A 21,000-nucleotide genomic window follows, 5' to 3' on the forward strand; every position below is an offset into this window, starting at 1 on the left:
GATGGAAATATAAATTCTTTGCAAATGGAAATCAAAAGAAAGCTGGAGTAGCAATTCTAATATCACACAAAATAGACTTTAAAATAAAGTCTATTACAGGACACAAAGAAGGGCACTGGATAATGATCAAGGGATCAATCCAAGAGAAGATATAACAATTGTAAATATTTATGCACCCAATATAGGAGCACCTCAATACATAAGGCAAATGCTAACAGCCATAAAAGGGGAAATAGAGAGTAACAAAGTTATAGTAAGGGACTTTTAAACCCCACTTTCATTATTATTTCCAAAATGAAAATAAAAAAGGAAACAAAAGCTTTAAATGATACATTAAAATAGATAGACATGATATTTATAGGACATTCTATCCAAAAACAACAGAATACACTTTCTTCTCAAGGGCTCATGCAACCTTCTCCAAGATAGATCATATTTTGGGTTACAAGTCAAGTCTTGGTAAATTTAACAAAATTGAAATTGTATCAAGTATCTTTTCCAACAACAATACTATGAGACTAGATATCAATTACAGGAAAAAATGACTAAAAAATACAAACACATGGAGGCTAAACAATACACTGCTAAATAACCAAGAGATCACTGAAGAAATCAAAGAGGAAATCAAAAAATACCTAGAAATAAATGACAATGAAAACACGATGACCCAAAAACTATGGGAAGCAGCAAAAGTAGTTCTAACAGGGACGTTTATAGCAATACAAACTTACCTCAAGAAACAAGAAACAACTCAAATAAACAACCCCACCTTACACCTAATGCAATTAGAGAAAAAAGAACAAAAATCTCCAAAGTTTGCAGAAGGAAAGAAATCATAAAGATCAGATAAGGAATAAATGAAAAAGAAATGAAGGAAATGATAACAAAGATTTATAAAACTAAAAACTGGTTCTTTGAGAAGATAAACAAAATTGACAAACCATTAGCCAGACTCATCAAGAAAAAAAGGGAGAAGACTCAAATCAATAGAATTAGAAATGAAAAAGGAGAAGTAACAACTGACACTGCAGAAATACAAAAGATCATGAGAGATTACTAAAAGCAACTATATGACAATAAAATACACAACCTGGAAGAAATGGACATATTCTTAGAAAAGTACAACTATCCGAGACTGAACCAGAAAGAAATAGAAAATATGAACAGATCAATCACAAGCACTGAAATTAAAACTGTGATAAAAAATCTTCCAGCAAACAAAGGCCCAGGACCAGATGGCTTCACAGGTGAAGTCTATCAAACATTTAGAGAAGCAGTCTTAGACAGGAAAATGGAGCTGAAGGAATCAGGCTCCCTGACTTCAGACTATACTACAAAGCTACAGTAATCAAGACAATATGGTGCTGGCACAAAAACAGAAATATAGACCAATGGAACAGGATAGAAAGCCCAGAGATAAACCCACGCACGTATGGTCTCCTTATCTTTAATAAAGGAGGCAAGACTATACAATGGAGAAAAAACAGTGTCTTCAATAAGTGGTGCTGGGAAAACTGGACAGCTACATGTAAAAGAATGAAATTAGAACACTCCCTAACACCACACACAAAAATAAACTCAAAATGGATTCAAGACCTAAATGAAAAGCCAGACACTTTAAAACTTAGAGGAAAACATAGGCAGAACACTGTATGACATAAATCACAGCAAGATCCTTTTGACTCACCTCCTAGAGAAATGGAAATCAAAACAAAATAAACAAATGGGACCTAATGAAACTTAAAAGCTTTTGCACAGCAAAGGAAACCATAAGCAAGATGAAAAGACAATCCTCAGGATGGGAGAAAATATTTGCAAATAAAGCAACTGGCAAAGGATTAATCTCCAAAATATACAAAGAGCTCATGCAGCTCAATATCATAAAAACAAACAACCCAATCCAATAATGGACAGAAAACCTAACTAGACATTTCTCCAAAGAAGATACACAGATTGCCAAAAACACATGAAAGGATGCTCAACATCACTAATCATTAGAGAAATGTAAATCAAAACTACAATGAAGTATCACCCCTCACTGGTCAGAATGGCCATCATCAAAAAATCTACAAACAATAAATGCTATAGAGGGTGTGGAGAAAAGGGAACCCTCTTGCACTGTTGGTGGGAATGTAAAATGATACAGCCACTATGGAGAACTATATGGTGGTTCCTAAAAAAACTAAAAATATAACTACCATATGACCCAGCAATCCCACTACAGGGCATATACCGTGAGAAAACCATAATTCAAAAAGAGTCATGTACCATAATGTTCATTGCAGCTCTATTTACAATAGCCAGGACATGGAAGGAACCTAAGTGTCCATCAACAGATGAATGGATAAAGAAGATTTGTCACACATATACAATGGATTATTACTCAGCCATAAAAGAAATGAAATTAAGTTTTTTGTAGTGAGGTGTATGGGCCTAGACACTGTCATACAGAGTGAAGTAAGTCAGAAAGAGAACAACATATACCGTATGCTAACAAATATATGTGGAATCTGAACAAAACCAAAAAGTTTCTGAAGAACCTAGGGGCAACACAGGAATAAAGACACAAACATAGAGAATGGACTTGAAGACATGGGAAAGGGGAAGGGGAAGCTGGGATGATGTGAGAGAGTGGCATGGACATATATATATATACTACAAAATGTAAAATAGATAGCTAGTGGGAAGCAGCTGCATAGCACAGGGAGCACAGCTTGGTGTTTTGTGTTCACCTTGAGGACTGGGATAGGGAGGGGGATGCAAGAGGGAGGGGATATGTGGGTATATGTATATGTATAGCTGATTCACTTTATTATACAGCAGAAAATAGCACAACAATGTAAAGCAATTATACTCCAATAAAGATGTTTTAAAAAAAGATAATAAAATGTTAACGACCGAAATAAGGGGAAAATGTCAGCGCTACATAAATAAAGGATACATTAATAATGTAACTTCAAAAGGCTGTCAGTTAATCCTTTCTGATTTAGATGTGCTATAAAATACTAGTGATCTAAAGAATGCTTTTTCTAGTTCCATCCTTGGTTTTTTTCTACTTTAACCAGATGTCTTTCTGCTTCAATTAGATCAGACAGTTTCTTGTTTCCAGGTAAAATGATTCATCAATGTTCTGCACCTACATTTGAATGGGATTATGACTGGGTGGAAAAAGTGCAAAAATCAGTCTCACCTTAGTGGTACTGATTCAGAGACCAAAAAAAACCAAAATAAAACAAAAAACAAAAAGAGATGGTTATTGCCTGCATGGAAAGTGAATACCTCCTAGAGAGGCTGAACTTCACTCCCGTCATCAAACATAGTTTAGGATACCAAAACTGTTGTTACTAAGAATGCTCCCTGTTCTAGAATTTTGGAAAATAAGATCTGATTTCTCAAATTGGATCCTGAACTATTGTTTTGATATCCCAAATCATGTTTGGTAGTAGGAAGAGAGAATTTCAGTCTCACTCCATGGTGTAAATGAAATTAATCCAAAATTGTGTTTGGAAGGCAACTTTTTGAAAGCGCTGAACTGTGCATTTATTTCTATTCGCTGTGAGCCAGGTACCCAGGCAGTCATTCCACATTATACACCAGGGAAAGAGGTAGAGAAAACGCCTCTTTGAAAATATGGAAGCTAGGACATGCCAGACCAAAAGAGAACATGGTAATAGGGAGATCATCACAGTGACCAAAAATGCAGGCATGCAAACAAAGCTCTTCAAGCTGTGGTCCTAGATGTTGTAGGTGAGTTAAGATGAAAGAAAAACAAAAAGTGGAGGTGGTGAGAACCTGAGGGTCCCCTCTTCCCTCGATCCTGTCGTCCACTCACATGTGTACAGCTTCTATTTTCTCCTTACTCAAAGCAGCTATGAGAAGTCAAATTGGCAAGGAACCTGGACTAATAAGACAGAAGGAGTACCTGATTTAGGCATCCAAGAATTTTCCTTGGGTTCCATGTAAAAAGGAAGATATCCAGGAGCTGCCTTCCCCCAACACTGTTAAAGGTTGCTGAAGGTGCTGACTGCTGAGCTTACTAGGGAGGTCATGGCTGGATTTGAGTGATATGAGAGCTAGGTCAGCAAGACCAGAAGTTAGGAGTATGCCCAAGGCCAGTGATGCTAACTGGTCCCTTGGCAAGTGACAGATGGCTAAAGGAAATCTGACAAGCCATCTGAAAGAGACTGAGTCAATTAGTGGAATTAACTCAGTTTACTGAGTTTACAGAGTTTATTCAGTTTACAGATTTAATTTCTCTGCTCCATATTTAGGGGAATGGGTACTTGGTATGGAGTACAGATAAGTAAATGGACATTTGAAGTGACATGTCCTTGTATGTGTCAGTGTAGTGTGTATATTTGTCATCACACTACTTTTCAAAGAAAGGCTGGCCCATATTTTCCTTGGAATAAAATTACAAGTTCTAGATCATCTGTGTACCACTTGAGGATGTGAAAGAGTTGGTGAAGATGAGACAGATGAAAATAATTCTAATAACTTGTGTGGATAAAATAAAATGTGTGAATAATAATTTCTAGTACTTTGGACTAAAAGTTATGTTATGAATCAGCTCAAACAACTTACAAGGCCACTAACAGTTTTACTAACAGAAAAAGGTCAGGTCTTTGAGATAATTTTAAGTAAGACTGAAGGCAAAAAGTTGTATGTTAATGTTCTCAGACTATATTATCTTTTAACCAGTCAGTGGGAGAACATAATGGGATAATTATTTTGTCAAAAATAGGACATGACTATTTGGGTAAAAAACAAAAAGAACAAAAAGAAAAATGTTTGGGGAAACATTCAAGGGTTAGTTTTTGCTCATTTATAAAGATAAGCACTGTGCTTTTCTGTATTCATGTAGAAGTATTTCATGCCTATTGTTGACAGGGAGGAAAATATATCTGGGATTTTAATTCTTTAGAAGACCAAAATAACGTTTCTTAAAAATAATTATGGTGGTATTCAGATCCCAGAATCTGAGATGCTGGGCTTACATGTGTTATCTTTCATGCAAACTGTTTAATTCACTAACCAAATAATTATTTCGCCTCCTAGAATATTTTATATCTAAAAATTCATGCTGATAAGTGATAATCTAGCATAATTGGGAGGTATATACAGGAAAAATTAAATCATAAGGACATAGCCTTACTTTCCATGTTTCCGTGTGTGGGGGGGTCTGTATGTGCATGTGTGTGTGTTTTGTGGAAATAAATAAAGGTCAAACAGTAAATCCATACAGAACTTTCTAGTTGTTCCCTCCCCATAAGTTTTGACTTTCCTAAACTCTTGGGTGATGTATGAAGACTGAATGCTCAAAATAATTATATAGTTTGCTACAAGTACGGCAGTATACAAAAGGGAAAAACAATAGTATCAGGAAATTAAGCCATGATCTATTAAGCTATGTCTATTTGTAAAGAAAGAACTTGCCAGTGTAACTTAAAGTTTAGCATTTCTAATTGAAAGAGCAATTTTACAAATAAAGATGTGTGCAGAGGCAAAGGATAAAATGCTACTTCAGTACATTGTCCCAGTTTCCCTGTTGCAGTCAATATTTTGTAGAAACTTGTCATATTTGTTTCCTTTCACAATTGTTATGAAAAATTAGAAGAGGCCCCTACAGCACCACAAATGAATAAAGTCAGGCTGAATAAAGATGAAATGAACATTTCATCATTTTGAAGGGTTTGTAACATACTCTTCAACTCTTACATCTAAAAGAAAGCTGCCTTGACACTGACCAGTATTTTTTTCAGACTTGATGCCTGAAAAGAAACAGAAACAATTTTTTTAATTCCAAATTTTATGTTTTATTTCTTTTTTTTGCTTTTGGTTTTAGGCATAAAGCTAGCAGGCAGTTATGGTATGAAGAGAAAACAAAACTTAGCATAAGATGGCATTAAATTTCAAATCTAATATTGTCAATTACCAGCTGTTGAACCTTGAGACAATTATGTGATTCAATCCTGCAAGCTGTGTTTCAGTTTTCTCACACTTAAGGGAAAATATAATATATGTTTTTGAGTTGAAATAGTGCTAAATGTAATCATACATATAATGCATATGAACAGCATCTCAAAGAGTGGCTATTCTACATACAAATACACAGTGCGTTTTTCTCATTAATCTCCACCTCAGAATAGAAAAGCGATTGTCACCTTTTCTGCATCAGAATTCTCTGCATCAGAATTCTGGGAGAGTTTTAAAATAATTCAGATGCATGGAGCCAAAATCTGATGATTTGATATATTGATTCAGTTGGTGTTTGGGTTGTTGGCCTGTACTACACACACACTGTGGTGAACACACCTATGTAATGCACATCCACATCTAGACTCAGTGCATTACCAGCCAGAAGCTCCATCTGTGCACCCTTCCAGGCACATCCTCCAAGGACAACCATTATACAGACGTCTAACAACAGAGATTAGTTTTGCCCCTTTTTGTGTCTGGCAACCATCGTTCAACATTATGTTTGTGAGAGTCATCCATGTGGTTGTGTATAAATGTAGATAATTGTATCTAATTAAGCTAATTGTATATAATACTAATCCATTCTCTAAATATATCACAACTACTGTATTCATTCTCCTCTTGAGGATCATATGGGTAATTTCTAGATTTGGGCTAATAAGAATAGAGCTGCTATTCCATTAAAGTATATGACCTTTTATGAACATGTATCTGTTGTATATTTTCCTAGGAATGGAATTGCCGAGTATATGGTATTCATAAGGTCAGACTTAGTGGAAACTAATTATTTTCCAAATTGGCTGTTTCAGTTTACCTTCTCACCAACACTATAGCAGAAGGCCAAGGACTCTCCATTTTTTGCTAACACTTGCATTTTCCATAGTTTTTAATTTTAGCCATTGTGTTGGGATCATAGCAATATTCATATTGCAGTTTTAATTTGCATTCTTGATTTATAAAACTGAGCAACTTTCATGGTTTGGATGCTTTCTTTTTTTTCAAATTTATTTATTTTTATTTATTTTTGGCTGTGTTGGGTCTTCGTTTCTGTGCGAGGGCTTTCTCTAGTTGCAGCAGGCCGGGGCCACTCTTCATAGCGGTGTGTGGGCCTCTCACTATCGCGGCCTCTCTTGTTGCGGAGCATAGGCTCCAGACGCGCAAGCTCAGTAGTTGTGGCTCACGGGCCTAGTTGCTCTGCAGCATGTGGGATCTTCCCAGACCAGAGCTCGAACCCCTGTCCCCTGCATTGGCAGGCAGATTCTCAACCACTGCACCACCAGGGAAGCCCGGTTTGGATGCTTTTTAAGGAGTATTTATTCAAGTCTGTTTGCCCAATTTTCCATTGTTTGGGATTTTTTTTTCTTATTAACATTATTTAGTCTGAGACTGAAGCATTTGCTTGTTTTTGTCAGATACCTGTATTATAAATAAATTCTCCTCCTCTAAGGAATGCCTTTGTAATCTCAACACGCTGTATATTGATAGAGATTTTCTTAATTTTAATATATTAAGTTAGATTTATCATTTTTCCTTGGTGTTAGTGACTTTATGCACTCTTTAATAAATATCTGCCAACTCTAATATAATAGATTTTATGTGTTTTCTTCTCAAATTTCTACCATTTTCCTTGAAATTAGACTTGAAATCTATCAGGAATTGATTTTTTTTGTCTGCTTGTTTGTTTCTAGATACTCTATTCTGTTGCATTGGACACTAGTCTTATATGATATTACTGCTCTAATTGTTCTATCTATTTAAAAGTCAATATCTGATTGTATAGTAACTCCCCAATTTATTTCATTTTTCTTCAGTTGCATTGCTTATTTGTGGCTCTCTGCTTTTCCATATGGATTAGAGGATAAGTTTACTAGTTTCTACCAAAAAAAATTTTCTGGTATTTTGATTTGGACAGTGTGAAATCTATAGATTATTTTAAAGAGAATTGACATTCTTACAATATCTAGTCTTCTAACCCATCGAATGGTATATCCCTCCATTTATTTAAGTATTCTATAATTTCCCTCAATAACAATAATTATTTTAATTATTAATTTCATGCTTATATTTAATTAGATTTTTTCATAAGTATTTGCAGATTTTAGCATGTTTATTGAGATAAAATTCACTTACAATAAAATATATCCTTTTAAAGTGTGCAATTACACAGAATTGTATAACCATCAATCATGGCAATGAAATTTACAATATTTTCATTACCTGAAAATGAAACCCTGTACTCATTAGCAGTCACTCTATTAAAGCCCTAGATAACCACTAATCTACTTTCAGTCTATAGAGATCTGCCTATCCTGAACACTTAATATAAATGAAATCATACAATAGATGATCTTTTGCAACAAGCTTCTTTCACTTAGCATGTTTTCCAGATTCACCCATGTGGTGGTATGTGTCAGTACTAAATTCTTTTTATTGATGAAGTTATTCTATTTTGTGGACACCACACTTTATTTGTCCATTCATTGGTTGATGGCCTTTTGAGTTGTTTCCACTTTTTGGCTAAGATGAATTATGCTGCTACAAACATTCATGTAAAAGGTTTTGCATAGCAAAATGTTTTACTTCTCTTGGATATATACCTATGAATGAAATTGTTGGTTTTCATGGTACTTCTACTCAATCTATTGAAGGACTGACAGTTTATCAAAGTGGCTGAACCACTTGATATTTCTACTATCAATAAATAAAAGTTCCAATTTTGCCATATTCTTACCAAAATTTATTATCTTTTGATTATAGCCATTCTAATGGGTGTGAAATGGTATTTCACTGTGGTTTTGATTTACATTTCCCTAATTACTTATTTTGTTGAACATATTTTATTGTTATTTGCCATTTGTATATATACTTTTTTAGAATCTATTTAGTTCATTTGCCCATTCTTACATTAGGTTATTTTTTTTCACTATTAAATTGTAAGAATTTTTATACATTTAAGATACAAGTCCTTTATCAAATACATAGTTTGCAAATGTTTTCTCTAATTCTGTGTGCTGCCTTTTCACTTTCTTGATTGTATCCTGTGAAGTGTAAAGAATTTTAACTTGGCTAGGTCCGATTTATCTTTTTTTTTTTTCTTTTGTCAGTTGTGCTTTTTGTATCATATCTAAAAATGTGTCGTTTAATCCAAGAAAATGAAGATTTACGCCTCTGGTTTTTCTGAGGGTTTTATAGTTTTACATCTTAAATTTATATCTCTAATTCATTTGGAATTATATTTTTATATTGTGTGATTTTTTAATATTTTTATATTGTGTGGGTCCAACTTCATAAGTTTGAATTACTCTTCTGAAACAAATATGGGTGAAGTAGTTTACTTGGAATATAATCCCAAAGCAGGAAAAGGGAATATCTTGAAAATAAGTCAGGAAAAGGAAACAAGCCATTTTGTATTAAGCAGTGCCCTCCAGAGAAATAGAACCAAAGGATGTAGATATAGACGTAGATATAGATATAGCTAGATATAGTTAATAGGTATTTAACTATATAGTTAAATATAGTTAAATACATTTTTAAGTTAAGATATAGTTAAAAGATATTTATTATATTTATTAAGTTAAGACATAGTTAAAAGATATTTATTATTTATTATAAGATAATGGCTTATATTTATTATAAGTTAATGGCTCATATGATTATGGAGGCTGAGAAGTTTCACCAACTTCTCTCTGCAAGCTGGAAACCCAGGAAAGCAGGTGGTATATTTGGAAGACCTGAGGGCAGGAGAGACAAAGATCAGATTTCAATCTAGGTATAAAGGCCTGAGAAACAGGGATACTGAGGGCAGAAGATCAGCCTCCCAGTTGAGCAGTCAGAGAATGAATTCAGCTTTCCTCTGCCTTTTCATTCTATTCAGGCAGGAAGAGATTGTATCATGCCCACCTACATGGGGGAGAGCCACCTGCTTTATTCAGTCTACTAATAAAAGTGTTAATCTCTTCCAGGAACACCTCCACAGACACACCCAGAAATAATGTTTAACGAGATATTTAGACATCCCGTGAACCAACCAAGTGGACACATAAAATGAATTTTCACAGGCTTCATTACTATAATTGTTGGTGTTATGGACAATCAGGATTAATAATACTGAATTTCTAAAGTTGTGCACTTCAATATAGTATCCAGGAGACATATGCAACTATTCACATTTAAAATAAAATTATTTTGGGCTTCCCTGGTGGCGCAGTGGTTGAGAGTCCGCCTGAGGATGCAGGGGACACGGGTTCGTGCTCCGGAAGATCCCACATGCCGCGGAGCAGCTGGGCCCGTGAGCCATGGCCGCTGAGCCTGTGCACCCAGAGCCTGTGCTCCGCAAAGGGAGAGGCCGCAACAGTGGGAGGCCCGCGTACCACAAAATATATATATATATATTTTATTCCTGAAGGGTTTGAGCTCTTGTTTGTTTTCTTATTAGGCCATGTTATCAAGGGGCTCTTCCCCATCAATCCACTGAGGTCGAGACATTCTCTTCCTTGCCTCCATTGTGTTGGACCTGGGATGGTCCCTAGAGATGACAAGCAGAGAAGCCGAAAGTGACAACGTGGTGATGCTAGATTTAATTTGGGGGAACCATTTACTGTGCCCCCTGATAGACATGCTCCCACACAACCCCCAAGCACCAGAACCATAGCCAGAGGACCTGAAGCACATATAACACAAGTGGGTAATGGAGTGATGATGAGCAGGTCTAATCCCCTTTCCACACTTTGGATACTGTAGCTACCTATTTTAGGTATTGGTAAACAGAATTATATATTAGTTTTTTGGTCACAGTATCGGAAAAGGTGGAGCTCCAACAATCATAGTGTGTTGCCCCAAACTGTTATCTTTGATAAGCATTAAATAAAACTTTCTGTTATTCTATCAGCTGGGTTCCTTCCAATGGACACCTACCAATGACCCCTGTATTCCACTGATTCAGAGTTGCCATGGGGAGCATAAAATCTCCTGTACTTCTGACTTGTGCATGTGCATGACTGTCCAGAAACCTATGGCTTTGGAGATAGCTCTTGGTCAGTAAAACAAGGCTCTCCATGATTAATGTTGGAAACTAGCTAAGTAAACAGAATTTTCCAGGAGACCTGCCCTGAATAGTGGTGGACCAAGGGCTCATGGCATAGTGCATCAAAATTGTTTTTGTAGTATATATTCATTTTGTCTCCTCCTTTGACTATAAGCTTCATGAACTGTCTTTATCATGCTCAGTATTCTACCCAGCAAGTACTATAAGGCTTGGCAAATAGTAAATCCTCAATGAAGATGTAGTGAATGTATGACTGAATGAATTTATTCATTTTGTGAATAAGCATGTGACTTCACTTGGAAAAACATCATATTATTAAGATTATTAAATGATCAGTTGTAACCTCTCCTAAGGTAAATATTAATTTTATTAAGTGAAAAGTTATGTGAAGCATTTCATTAGTTTATCCCCAGTGACACTTTTCATCCTGTCAGTACAATGGAAAGAGCATCAATATGGGAGTCTGCTGAAATGGAGCTTAAGCATTAGCCTTGAGATTTATTATTCAGAATCTGTTTCTCTTCTCATAAATTATATTTCTTGGTGCTGATTGTAAAGTGAAGTACTTAACATGGTATAGTCACCAAAATTATACCTATTATTAACAGTAACATTTAGATGTTTTCCACATAATCAAGCAGTACTTTAGGATAAATTACTTTATATCTTTAACTATAGATATATGAGCTTACGATAATGACTCTGACGAGAGGATTTGGAATAGTTCCACATTAAAAGACTTGGTGTCTCATAACGTAAGCTATATTTTAAACCAAAACTCACAGTTTTCAAGCTATTATCTAAACTACTGTTTAGATAGTCAAATTATCTAAATTAGTAACAGACTGGAAAAGAAAATGTCATAAAATAAGTAGTTTTAACATTTCACACACACACACACACACACACACACACAAAGAATTACTGTGATAGAAATAGTTCAATTAGGCAAATTTACTGAAATATGCAAGTCACAATCCTGCTTGATTTGGTCGTTAATTTCATATCACTAGTTAAAATACTAAATATTCTCAGTTCATTAAATCTTAATTTTAGGCCCATACAGAAATACTTTCTAAAAGACTTACCAATGATCTCTATTTTTGGCTCTTTGATAGACACATTGAATTTCCAGTTCAGTGTATATATAATTTTGGGGGTGTCACACAAAGACCCTAATTCATTCACCTTTAATTCAAGGATGTAAAGTTTAGCTATAGTACCAAGCAACTGGAATTTATTATGTGAAATGGATTAGTTGCATCTCATCTTGAAATGGCATTGAACTATATTCACCCTTACAAGCATCTTCACTTGCTCACAAATATGAACCAGTCACATATCTCTTCTTTGACAACAAGGGAGAATGAAATACAGCAATAATTGTAATGTGCATGCAGCATCTGTTGCCTTTTCTCAGAGGTTTCTTTCTCATAGTCTTTTCTCATAAGCTTCTAGAATTTTAGAGTTTGATTATCTCCAGTATATTTCTACTCATTTTTCATCTTTCATTAATGGCTACTTGTTCTTAAATAATAAACCTCTATTATAATTATTACTTACCTAAGAATGGACATAAAGTGATTTCCTGTAATATTGCCCATCTTTGATAATATAATTTTATAAATGTATAAGTATTTTGAAAGATGGTTCTTTAGAAATGGAATTTCTGATTGAAATTGTTCATGCATTTATAATTTTAATACAAAAGTCCAAATTTTCTTAGAAAAAGAAATGACTTTGTTCATGTATACATTCACCAACAGATGAAATTCTCATTTCCCCAAAACCTTTCCAACACTAGACACTGATGAACTCACTTAAAATGTTAGTAATATGATAGGTTTAAAACATAATATAAAATACTTTTAATTTAGATGATTAATGTTGAGCTTTAGTACATTTTTCTAATATTTTTGGTGGTCATTGGGACCATTTAGTGAAAAACCAGTTTTTATGGCATTTTTACAGACGGTAAATTATAGCATATTTACTTTTCCAGCACCTGGAATGTATCCCCATCTATGTCCTTTGCTGGCTCTTACTTAATTCAGATTCTTCTCATTATTTCCTATACTCTTTGCCTGTCTCTTCTGCCTTCTCTATGGTGTCCTGAATGCTATTGTCTCAAATTAGGAATTATAGTGAAATGGTAATGTCAAATTTTATCTCTAAAATCTCCTCTTTCCTCCTAATTTCCAATGAAATGATCAAAAGATGCTGTTGACTACCAGAAATGTCAACATTTTGACCAAATATAGTACAAGAAGAATCATATTAATGAAAGAATAGCCACACAGTTCTTTTATTTTTCTCTGAAAATTCAACATGACACTGACACATCTAAAGAAAATTAATATAGAATCTCTGAGGGGTCTTGGATGGGTAGCAAGGTGAGGTGTTAGAGCAGCTGGAGAGAACCTTATTTTCTCTAATGCCACTGGGTGCCCCCCTCACACATAAATTCCTTCATTTTCAGCATCCCCCAACAGAATGCTAAGTTGGTTACAACTGATGAACCTACATTAAGACACAATTGTTGACATTAGTGTTCACTCTAGGTGTTGTATGTACTGTAGGTTTAGACAAATATAAAATGACAAGTATTGACCATTATAGTATCCTACAGAATAGTTGCACTGCTCTAAAAATCCTCTGTGCTCCACACATTCACTCCTGCCCCCAACCCCCTAATCTTTAGCAACCACTGATCTTTCTACCATCTCCATAGTTTTGTTTTTTCCAGAATATCATATAGTTGGAATCACACAGTTTGTAGCCTTTTCAGATTGGCTTCTTTCACTAAATAATATGGATTTAAGGACTCTCAATATCTTCATGGCTTGGCAGTGCATGTCTTTTTAGGACTGAATAGTATATTTTCTGGATGTACCACAGATTATTTATCCATTTCCCTACTGAAGTACATCTTAGCTGCTTCTAAGTTATGAATAAAGCTGCTAAATATCTGTGTGAACATTTGTGGACATAAGTTTTCAACTCCTTAAGGTAAATACCAAATTGCTGAATCCTATGCTAAGAGTGTGTTTAGTTTTGTAAGAAGCTGCCACAATGTCTTCTAAAGTGGCTGTACCATTTTGCATTCCCACCAGCAATGAATGAGAGTTCCTGTTTCTCCACATACCTCCCAGGATTTGGTGTTGTCAGTGTTCCATATCTGGCCATTCTAAGAGGTGTGTAGTTGTATCTCATTGTTGTTTTAATTTGCGCTTCTCTGATGACATATGATATGGAGCTTGTTTTCATGTGCTTATCTGCCGTCTGTATAACTTCTTTGGTGAGGTGTCTATTAAGGTCTTTGGCCCATTTTTCAATCAGGTTATTCTTCTTATTGTTGAGTTTTGTGTGTTCTTTGTGTATTTTGGATAACAGTCCTTTATCAGATGTGTTTTTGCAAATATTTTCTCCCAGTCTGTGTCTTATTATGTCATCCTCTTGATTATTTTCTAATGTAAGTAATAAAATAGATTGGAAACACTTCCCCAGGCCATTGTCATCATTGTGTAACATGTAGAATTTCTGGACAATTCAATAACAGAAGAAAAATTAAGCAAACTATTATAAAATAATAACAAAATGATGTCTTACATCACTGAATGCACACATTTATAACTGGGATAAATATAATAAGCCACAACAGGAGCTGCTTTGCATTTCAGTGTGCTCTCTACATGAAGAAGTTTGCTCTTTATCATTAGGGTATTTATTGGTTAGCATGAATTTTAAGTAACAGTGACATGAATTATTTTACAGTTGAGAAAAATCATTCAGTTTTAGAAACTAGATTGAAACAAGAAAATAAATGGAGGCAGATGGGAAAGTCAGAAGAGGAGAGCATCCACATAATTAACATGAGTTTTAATCATGGCCTAAATGAAGGCAGTAAATGTGGGGATGATTAAAATAGATAAACTTAAGAAATAATGAGACATTTGTAGCAAAGGATTTTGATTATTGGTAAATACAAATGAGGGAGAAAAAGAAAAGGGAAGAAAGAAAGAGAAAGAAAAAGAAAGAAAGAAGAAAGAAAGAAAGAGAAAGAAGGAGAAAGGGAAGGAGGGAAAGAGGGAAGGAGGAAGAAAGAAAGAAACTTCCCCAGTATTTTTTTCAGCTATTTGAGAAAATGGTATTTTCAGTTGTAGAGATAAGATGGGAGAAAGAAAACAATTTAAATGACACTGATAAGTTAAATGTGGACATACTGAGTTTGATATTCTTGTGTAACATCACAAAACAAATGTTAGTGAGTAGCTATATATAATGGTCTGGAGTTCAAAACAATTGTCTGAGCTGTATATGGAGATATGGGAAGAATAGATATAATATTAGAAGAATAGATATAATACTAATACCCACAAAGAACAATTGCTAGATAACAAGCACACTGTTCTAAGTTTTATGTATATATATATATATATATATATATATATATATATAAAATAGATATTTTATATATACAAGTTATATATATATATGTTTTTTTATATATACAAATCTCCATGAGAACTGGATGGGGTAGAATAATATATTATTGGATTTTCACATGTCAGAGCATAAAACAGAGACACAAAGGGTTAAGTGACTTGCCCAAGGTCACAAATCTTGTAATTAGTGGTGTAGAAGTTTGAACCCAGGCAATCTGAGGCAGGGCCTAGGCTCTGTAACACAGCATTACTTAATGCTCCTTAAGATATGGTAATTGAAATAATGAGAATAGGTGATATCAACCAGGAATAACCTGTAAAATGAAAATAAAATGGTCTGAGAATTAAACCTTATGGGAAAATCAACAGTAAAAGAGCCAAACTCATAAGAGCAAGTAGAGTGGTAGTTATCATGGTTAGGGGAGAGGGGAATAAGGAGATATTGGTCAAAGGGTACAAACTTCCAGTTATAAGATAAATGGGTTCTGGGGATCTAGTGTACAGCATGGAGACTATATTTAACAGTACCATATTGTATACTAGAGAGTTGCTAAGAGGGTGTATCTTAAATGTTTTCAACACCAAAAAAAGAATAAAATAAAATAAAGCTATTAATTATGCAAGGTGATGAATGTGTTAACTAACCTTATTCAGGTAACCATTTCTTGATATGTATGTGTATCAAATCATCACGCCATACACCTTATAATGCTACACAATGTTACATGTAAATTATATTTCAACAAAGCTGGAAGACATATTGGCAAAGAAAAAGGAGACTGGGAAGGAAACAGAAATAGACCCATCAGAAAGACAGGATAACCAAGGAGGGGAAGCCCAGAGTATTTAAGAGAACTGAGCTTCTCAAGAACAAGAGAAGGGTGGGAGACTTCACTGGTGGCACAGTGGTTAAGAATCTGCCTACCAATGCAGGTGTCACAGGTTCACTCCCTGGTCCGGGAAGATCCCACATGCTGTGGAGAAACTAAGCCCGTGTGCCACAACTACAGAACCTGTGCTCTAGAGCCCATGAGCCACAACTACTGAGCCCGCACGCCTAGAGCCCATGCTCCACACCAAGAGAAGCCACCGCAATGAAAAACCCATGCACTGCAACGAAGAGTAGCCCCTGCTCACCACAACTACAGAAAGCCTCCACACAGCAACAAAGACCCAATGCAGCCAAAAATAAGTAAATAAAATGAATAAATAAATTAAAAAAAGAGAAGGTTGGGCTGATAGTGTAAAAGCCACCCAACGTGACATGGAATATAGAAATAAAAAATATTGACTGTGCTTAGCAATTAAGAAGTTCACTGGTGATCTTGCTGTTAGAACTGTAACAAGGTGCAATGTTGAATAGTTTGGAAGCCATAGGGAAGAAACACTAGAAAAGAACTAAGGAGAAGTGGTGGCTTGTCTTTTCATGAATTTCAGGTATGTTCTTAAAGATATCAGTTAAACTTTTCAAGTTCTGGAAAAAAAATTTTATCATAAAATGAGTGCAATCCCCATTGTTCTAATAATCTATATAATTACATTCCTAAAAAGATTCGACTTCATTATTGGTATTATGAGTTAAAATATAGCTTCACTAAAACATACTAGGGCATGGAGGATAGGGGTTGAGGGAAAATGTTTTCTAACTTTGCACCATTAGGAAACACAAACCTGTTGGTACTTTAAGAAAAAAAAAGTGACCCATTTATTTTGCTGTCTCCAAATTTTACGGTAAATAGCCTGTACAGAAACAACAGATGCCCCTTTTAACTCCATGTATAATTTGAAAGATAAAAGCTAAGAAAATTATAGCTTGTACTTTTAAAGAATAATAAAATAACACATTCATGTAAATGAAATTTGAGTGATCAGAAACAAACATTGGAATTTAGCATTTAATGATATTTTTTGCAGCAAAGGTGTTGCATGTCAAAGGCAAATTAACCTAGATACATGAAAAAATATTCTGGCATCATTAAAATATTATAAAAGGTTTTTGAATGTCTGTAGCTTTTATGGTTTCTTTGTCAAAGCAATATGTTGACAGACTGACATTTCGTATCTATATTGCAGTAACTTTGGGACCAGGAGGTATGAACTTCACACAATGTTCTAAATGAATTTCATAAACACGGATCCTAGGGACAGAGAGGATCCAAAGCAGCCCTTAATCTATAAGTCAATTTTGATGTTCTCATAAATATATGTTTCTCATGGAAACACCAGTAGCCTAAAAAGTATCTTTCCTAAAAGAATTCTATACCAAAAGCTTTTGAAATTGAACACAATGAAAAACTCAGAATTATATTAAAAATAAATTTGATTTAATTTAGCAAACATCCATTACACAGTATCAGCTACCAAGTGCTGTTCCAGGTTCCTGCATTTAGTTCAGAACCAAGAGGAATAATCAGACAGGGAGCAATAGAATATAAAATGATGAGACAAAAAACTAATAGAGGTATATACAATTTGCTATAGAATGCTAATCAATTTCCTTATGGAAAGTTACTGGGAAATTTCTCCAAAAATTATGTGATTTTACAGTGCACATAAAAACTTTATCTGCACTATCTGCCTTCAAGGACAACTTTCTTGGCTTAGCAGTTGGTAATGAAAATTTGTCCCACTGATTTGCAGTTTGGGCGCCAGAGTAATTTTAAGAGCTTTTGAAGATGATTTCCCCACTTCCAGAAGACCCTGCATGGACAGCAGTAGCTGCTATAGCCAATACTCTAAACTCTGTTTGAGTTTCACCAACTTCTATCTGTAACTCTGAATTAGACCCAGATTTTCTCAAGTGCATCAAGATGTGTAATATTATACACACTGCAATGAACTACAATAGTCCCCGCTTATTCTCTGTTTTGTTTTCTGAAGTTTCTGTTACCCACTGCCAACTGAGGTCCGGAAATATTAAATGAAAAATTCCAGAAATAAACAACTCATTTAAAATTGTGTGCAATTCTGAGTCACATAATGAAATTTCAAGCCCTCCCACTCAATCCCACCCTGGATGTGAATCCCACCAGTTAGTCACTTAGTACCAGCATGGTTATCAGATCCACTGTTGTGGTATCACAGTGTTTCTGTTCAAGTACCTTTATTTTACTTAATAATGGCGCCAAGGTGCAAGAGCAATAATCACAATGAAAATTTGGATATGCCAAAGAGAAGCCATAAAGTGTCTCCTTTAAGTGAAAAGGTGAAAGTTCTCAATAAGGAAAAAAATCCTACTATGCTGAGGTTACTAAGAGCTATGGTAAGAACAAATCTTTTTTTTTTATTGGAGTATAGTTGATTTACAATGTTGTGTTAGTTTCTGCTGTACAGAAAAGTGAATCAGTTATACAGATACATATATCCACTCTTTTTTAGATTCTTTTCCCATATAGGTCATTACAGAGTACTGAGTAGAGTTCCCTGTGCTATACAGTAGGTCCTTATTAGTTATCTATTTTATATATAGTAGTGTGTATATGTCAATCCCAATCCCCCAATTTATCCCTCAGCAGCTCAGCTTTCTCCTCTGGCAACTGTAAGATTGTTTTTATATTGTGACTTTATTTCCCTTTTGTAAATAAGCTCATTTGTACCATTTTTTAAGATTCCACATATAAGTGATAACATATATGTCTCTTTCTCTGTGTGACTTACTTCACTAAGTATGACAATCTCTAGGTCCATCTGTGTTGCTGAAAATGGCATTATTTTGTTCTTTCTTATGACTGAGTAATATTCCATTGTATATATGTACCACATCTTCTTTATCCATTCCTCTGTCGATGGACGTTGAGGTTGCTTCCATGTCCTGGCTATTGTAAATACTGCTGCAATGAACACTTGGCTGCCTGTGTTGTTTTGAATTATGGTTTTCCCTGGATATATGCCCAGGAGTGGGATTGCTGGGTCATATGGTAATTCTATTTTTAGTTTTTTAAGGAACCTCCATACTGTTCTCCATAGTGGCTGCACCAATTTACATTCCCACCAACGGTACAAGAGGGTCCCCTTTTCTCCACACCCTCGCCAGCATTTATTTTTTGTAGATTTTTTTGAAGATGGCCATTCTGACTGGTGTGAGGTGATACCTCATTGTAGTTTTGGTTTTCATTTCTCTAACAGCTAGTGATGCTGAGCATCTTTTCAAGTGCTTTTTGGCCATCTGTATGTCTCTTTGGAGAAATGTCTATTTAGATCTTCCACCCATTTTTGATTGAGTTGATTTTTTTTTATTTAATTTTATTTATTTTTTATACAGCAGGTTCTTATTCATTATCTCTTTTATACATATTAGTGTATATATGTCAATCCCAATCTCCCAATTCATCACACCACCACCACCCCAGCCCCCTGCTTTACCCCCTTGGTGTCCATATGTTTGTTCTCTACATCTGTGTCTCTATTTCTGCCTTGCAGAAAATTGGGTTGTTTGCTTTTTACATATAGAGCTGAATGAGCTGTTTGTATGTTTTGGAGTTCTGTCCCTTGTTGGTTGCTTCTTTTGCAAATATTTTCTCCTATTCTGTGGGTTGTCTTCTCATTTTGTTTATGGTAATAGCAAATTTTCTATGCATGAAATTGTGAAGAAGGAAAAAGAAATTTGTGCTAGTTTTGATGTCAAACCTCAAGCTGCAAAAATTACATCCATGGTGTGCAATAAGTGCTTAGTTAAGATGGAAAAGGCTTTAAATTTGTATAATCAGATCTTCTGAGAGAGAGACAGAGAGATCACATTCACATAAATTCTATTACAGCTTATTGTTATAATTATTCTATTTTATTATTAGTTATTATAGTTAAACTCTTACTGTGCCTAATTTATAAATTATACCTAATCATACATACATATATACAGGAAAAAACATAGTGTATATAGGGTTTGATATTATCCACAGTGTCAGGCATACACTGGGTGGCTGGGAATATATCCCTCTTGGATAAAGTGCAGAACCACTGCATCAGCGTCATCCCTGAGTGACTTAACTTTCAATATAATCCTACAGAATTGTTTGTTTTCCTAAATTACTCATTACAAAGTTTTTATTTCCAAATTCTTATGCAATTCTAATTATAAACATTAGAATCATATCATATCATAAATACTATTATATCAAAAGATACATCTGTAGATACATTCTAGAGAAACTGGTGTGTATTTTACTTTTAAGTAATGGATAAAGGAAACCATATAATAAACTTGCTACATATTCAATACTTATAAATTCTTGAGTAAGGTGGAGGGAGGGGAAGGCTGACAATAACTAGTTACCTTATGTGATTATCCTTATGGAATTATTGCACAGCCTGAAAAAATAACTCATCATTTTTTTAAGTTACTTTTTGTGTGGGGATCCAGGATGCAAGCCTAACCACTAAGGAATAATATACTAGGACTTAATTAATTGTTTAACTGGGACCCTTGGTAATTTTCATTGTTCAACCATAATATTTAAATATGGACTTGGTCCCTAGATTACAAGTAACTCTTCTTCAACCCAGTGTGAAGTTAATACGAAGAAATTTTAACAC

This window comes from Phocoena phocoena, chromosome 3 (genome assembly GCF_963924675.1).
Source record: "Phocoena phocoena chromosome 3, mPhoPho1.1, whole genome shotgun sequence".
In the NCBI taxonomy this organism is placed as follows: Eukaryota; Metazoa; Chordata; class Mammalia; order Artiodactyla; family Phocoenidae; genus Phocoena; species Phocoena phocoena.